Genomic DNA, 6,000 nt, shown 5'->3' on the forward strand with positions numbered 1-6,000 from the left:
GCTGGGTGGGAGGGCGGGGGGGGGGATGAGGGGGATGAGGGGCCAGCTTGAGAGAGAGAGGGGGGGGGGGGGTGGTCACATAAACACAAATCACCAGTGTCATCATCTCCCATACGTATGGTATGTATGTTTTCATACGGGAATCACTCCAGTATAACATCTGAGAGATAGAGAAGCAGAGAGTGTTGAGAGAGAGAGAGAGAGACAGACAGCAGAGCAGACAGACAGAGAGGCAGGCAGACATGCAGGCAGGCAGGCAGACATGGAGACAGCTGAGAACTGTCATTATTGATGGAATGAGAGGCATGTTCTCACACACACACACACACACACACACACACACACACTGCAGTCCCGTAACACACACAACACACATACACACAATACACACAGCTGCGAACCGTGCCCTCCACCCTGCCAGCATGAATGCTTTGACAGGAAACCTACCACTGTGTTTGTGTGTGTGTGTGTGTGTGTGTGTGTGTGTGTGTGTGTGTGTGTGTGTGTGTGTGTGTATCGGGTGGTGTATGAGAGAGAGATATACAGACAGACTGAGAGAGAGAGAGAGAGAGAGAGAGACTGAACAACTGACCAGTTATTAATCTTCTAAAGACAGCACGACTAAAGCTGTGCAAAGGTCTCACTCCATCTTAAGGCCCATTTTATGATACTACTGTACACATAGAAGTTGTCCAATCAACTGGGTTGTGTGAGTGAGCCCAAGATTCTCCAACAACCACGGACAAATGCAGACAAACAGATGTTTGGTCTGCCATGGCTGTCTGTCCTGGAGATCAGATCAAAGACGATGGGATTTCAAGCAAGACGGCCCAACTTCAACTCACTTCCTGTCATGTTGTCGCATGGATTTTGCCCATGATTTTCCACGGACACGCCCACTTAGGAGACTTTCGGCAGGTCTGAGTCAATGGTTGACCACGCCCATTTAGGAGACTTACTGCTTCCATTTGTTAGAATTGGCGGAGCCTGCGGTGACCCATCTATAGTAATATAATATCTATGGTCAGATTCCACAAGAATGTTGGCAGTTGTTGGAGAATGTTTGATTGGTGCGCCATTGGCTTAACACTAGAAGGACCAGAATTCCATGACTACTAGAAGGACTATGTCATTGACTGTGGTCATTTTGACCGCTAGATTCCAAACTCTATAATCTCTCATGATAAATAGGCCTATACCCAAATGTGAGATTAATGCATTTATTGTCTTAAGATATATTTTAAAAAGACAAAACACCAAAATGTAAAAATAGACAACAAAAATAGGCTAGAACCCTGGGAAATTCAGTGAGGTCAAAATGACCGTCTATGGTCTTTCTAGGTAAAAATGATATTTTGTGTAATTCATATAAAAACTACTTTAAATGAAAATGCAGACAAGTCAGGTAGCAGCAGCAGCATTGTATTTTTGAATTCAACAAAGTTATTGCACATAATACTGTATTTCAAAAAGGTCAAAATGACCACTATGGACGTTCTAGCGTTAAGGCAGACGAGAATTATAGATTGTCATATATAGTTATCTCAGCGGCTGTAATGGACGCAGGAACGAAGAACAAAACTATTTGTGTCACAGGACTGATCCTCAAAACAGATTCCATGTGGCATCTATCTCCCAGTTGAAACAGCCATGTGCAGACTTTGATGTTTGCCATTTGGTACGTCCTCTTCTGCTGTGAGCGCTGGCTTTCATCTGCAGTGTTTCCCCCTCTCAGTATAAACATCACTAATGTGGAGATCTGGAAGCGTACATCATCTCTGGAGTGCTGAACCGTCCACCAAACGGTTTGCCTCTTTAGTCATAATGAAGTGAATGCTGCCAGCTGGCCTCCAACTGATTTGCTATTGATGGATAACTCATTCTCACTTTCTTACAGTAATAGGTGGGATATGACAACCTTCTCGTGCCAAGAGCTCATCAATATTTCAATTTGTAAGACAAAACACTTCCTGATTTGTGTTAAATAATACTATTAGGCGGTGGCCACACTGATCCGTGGTGTCTGTCCGTCTGGGTTCATTTCTCTAGTTCACTTCCATTCATTTTCAAGACAGCTGTCCGTCTGTCCGTGGAGCACTGATGAAGCATACGTATCCAGCAAATTTGCATACGTTTGGATGGACAGAAAAGTTCCAAAGGGCTGAACTTTTTCTGGATGGACGTATCGGATGGACTGATAGTCACCGTCTGTTTAGCCAATTAAGAGTCGAGGACGCGTTCTCAGAGCGGGTTGTCCGCATCGATATAACGTGATGTTATTTTACTGTTATAAATACCAACAACTAGCCAACAGATATCAAAGCCGGTGGGCTTTATGGAAACAACATGACTTGAACTGGCCCGACCATTACATCAATCTGGTCATTCAGTGGCATTTTATTGCCACACATAAGTAACGTAGCGCATGGAGCTAACAGCTAGCTGACGCCAGCTTTCTTCTTCTCTCGGTTTATAGGCGGGTCGCTGACACCTTCAAGGTGCTGACCGCCACCTGCTGTACAAGTAGGTCAGTTGTACATGCGACGGACATACATCTATCCGTTTTCTAATTCTGTACATTTTCTGACGGATCAGTGTGGCCACGGCCTTAGAAAGCAAATTGAATGCATGCATGCGTTCTTGTATTATGTTCCCTGTCCCTTGCTCCTAATAGGCGCAGAGGATGTGATGCTGCTGTTTGTCCACTAGATGGCAAGAAGCAACTCAGTAATCCCAGAGCAGAGCAGAGGGTTTTTAGGATCAGAACAGTTACAAATATTAGGACATTCTGGCTGTGAAGATTGATTTTCTGGACCGATTAATTGTGTGGAACCAACTGGACCCAGCCTCTATGGAATCTCTGGGATAAAAAATGAATGGCACAAGCGTTTCAGTGGGAGGAGCTTTGCAGTTGCATTCAAGGGAACTGAGGAACTTTCTGACCTCCACAGATCTTGTCAGCACAGCCTGAACTGCAGAACATCTCACTGAGCTGGTTTGTTGGTTTGCTTTCATTTGATGTTTAGCTTCCCATGACGACTCCTCATGTCCTCTTCTCAGGTCAGAATCCAGTTCCCAGGTGTTACAAATGTATTTCATGACTGATTGAGACATCTTTGAATTTGACCATTTTCACACCAAATAATTTCAATAATCCGTATTTTCCTCTAGAGCTGTTCTTTTCAGGGTGGAAAAGAGTACTGTAAGAGTACTGTATAGGCTCTCCTTTTTGGCTATACTAGTGCAGTGCCCATTCCTCTCCCTCTCCTTCCCCCCATTCACACATCATGCTCTCCCACTCTTCACCCACGACATTGCAATTGCTTGGTCCCCAACAGCCCGCCAGAAGTCGATCGGATGAACGCTTCTCGAGATAAACATTTTTTTGTGTTGTCAGGAGTTGGCGCTATGATATGTCCGAATTGCACGAAATTCAGCACTGCACTCTGTCGGGTCCCCAGCAGCGCACCCGCAAGTTTGAAGTCGATCGAATGAACGGTTCTCGAGATATTTTTGTGTGTGTGCTGTCAGTAGGTGGCGCAATGACTATGCGCATGTCTGAATTGCACGAAATTAGGTAGCACACTCCGTCGGGGTCCCAGCAGCGCACTCCCTGAGTTTGAAGCCGATCCGACGAACGGTTCTCAAGATATGTGAAGGACAGACATACAGTACAGACAGACATACAGTACAGACAGACATACAGTACAGACAGACATACAGTACAGACAGACATACAGACATAATCGCCTTTATAGAGTACCGCAGGGATGACATATTTTGATAGGCTTACCCAGAATTCCCTGCACTTCCTGGTTCTTATGTGTAAAAGGACTTGGATTTTGGATCTTGGATTTTTGTCCTCAGAAAATCTGAGGACAGGTGACCTCACTGTGAAATCCCCAGCTCCCAGTTTAAATGTAATGCAGCATCTGGCCTACTGACTTGTTCTTCTGTGGTTTCTGCAAGTCGCTCTGCATAAAAAACTCATTTGAGTGACTAAACAGAAACCTGAATGTTAACTGGTATCCCACTAGATGGCAGTATAATATTGAAGAATCTCACTGTACAATGCAGGGCTTGTGTGTGTGTGTGTGTGTGTGTGTGTGTGTGTGTGTGTGTGTGTGTGTGTGTGTGTGTGTGTGTGTGTGTTACAGGCATGCCAGTGTTGTCTTGCAGTTTATGTGATTATATGTGTGTGTGTGTGTGTGTGTGTGTGTGTGTGTGTGTGTCTTCCTTTCTGTCTGCTTGTGTATAGCTTGTTTTCTGCCTGCCTCCCTTTCTGCCTTCATGTCTCTCTTCCTCCCCCCCTCTGCCTGATGTATCTGTCTGTCTGTTTCTCTACAACCTGTCTGTCATCTGTCTGTCTGTCAGCATGTCTCTCTGCCCATATCTTTCTACCTCTGCCGGCCTGCCTGTCTGTCTGTCTGTGTGTCTGCCTGTCTGTCTGCCTGCCTGTCTGTCTGTTCAGCAGACACACTGTGACCTCCACTTCTCCTCCCTCCTCACTTATACATGGGGATTAAAATCGAGGCTCTAAATTTTGAATGGAATATGAAAGAGCACTTTAAGATGAGTTATGAAAGCCTGCTGTCGCCGTCTTACAGAAACCTCACATTACTGACACTGGCAGGAATGTCATTCACTCCATTTAAATGTGCCCATAATTTTACAAAAAATTATTACCTGAGGTTCATCAGTCAGTCTCTCGATTATAGAGGTGCAAAAGTTTTGTCAATCAAGGACAAAGGTTACAAACTCTTCCTTAAAAAAACATTTAATTTCAGAGATTTCTGTTAGCAGACATCACATTTTGCAGCAAAACTAATTTCTCCATTCACGAAAACATCATTTTCTTAAAGAAAGGAGGATTGTGCAACACACTGACAATAAACCAGGTGACTAGACCTTGTACATGCAGAAATTAGGTGTGTTTTCAATTTGCTCTGTTAAAGAAGGTCTGATTCCATTGAGTCGTTCACCGTCTTTATCTATCATTTTCGATCCGATGATTGTGACGATTTAGGAATTTCAGCTTATTCCATTCAGTGCAAGTTGCTCTGAATGTGTGTCAGGTAAAAGTCTAAAATAAACATGCATTTCCTCTGGCTCCCTCTGGAATTACCATGTACCATATGATGGGTATTCTGTCATACAGTGTAAAAATAATAGCATGTCCAATCCTGTAAGAAACTGTGTTAGATTAAATAAATGCTAAACTTTCTGCTATTGTGTGCTCCGTTATTGCTTGACTTTGCTTTGTAGTCATCAAAGCAAAAATCATCAGAAATATTCTGACTTGTTAAAGCATTACATTTTAATTTGTATTTAATTCTTTGCCTATTGAACTGAAGGTGAATCAGATGTCGCCTGTGGTATTTTAATTGGCAAAGACACATTTTTAGAAGGAGAGATTTTTTTTTACGAGGTGACGCTTCTATATCAAAAGGGAATAATTTACATTTACTGCGAGAGGGAGCTGTCAGGCTGGTGAATCCATAAAGGAGATAGTGAAAAGATAACTGGGGTGCATTTTTAATGTCAGGTGCAGAGAAAATGTGGATGATTCATATCTGGATAGTCCTTGGAGACGAGGTGCATGTAAATCCAAGGTGTGAAGTGTAAAGTGGTTTTGCTGTCTAAACTGGGAGAAACAGCATGGAATCAGGTGTTTGGGAAACCTTGGTCATTTGGCAGAAAAAAATACAACAACAATATAATAATAATAATAATAATAATAATAATAATCATGATAATAATAATAATATGATTGTGGAAATCTTCTGTAGCCTAAATGCAGGCAAAGAGTGAAGACTCCGGTGTTTAACAAGTCCTTACAGAGCACAATATGGCAGCTAAGCCTGCTGCAGTCTGAACTGACATTTATCCTTTAGAAATACAGCTAACTGTCAAAGAAAAGGAAAGACTTGAATGATTCCACACAATTCTGTCTTGTTATACAGCAGAACAAAACGGGTATTTGAATTATAATCAATAAAC

This window comes from Poromitra crassiceps (genome assembly GCF_964638095.1).
Source record: "Poromitra crassiceps genome assembly, chromosome: 14".
NCBI lineage: Eukaryota > Metazoa > Chordata > Actinopteri > Beryciformes > Melamphaidae > Poromitra > Poromitra crassiceps.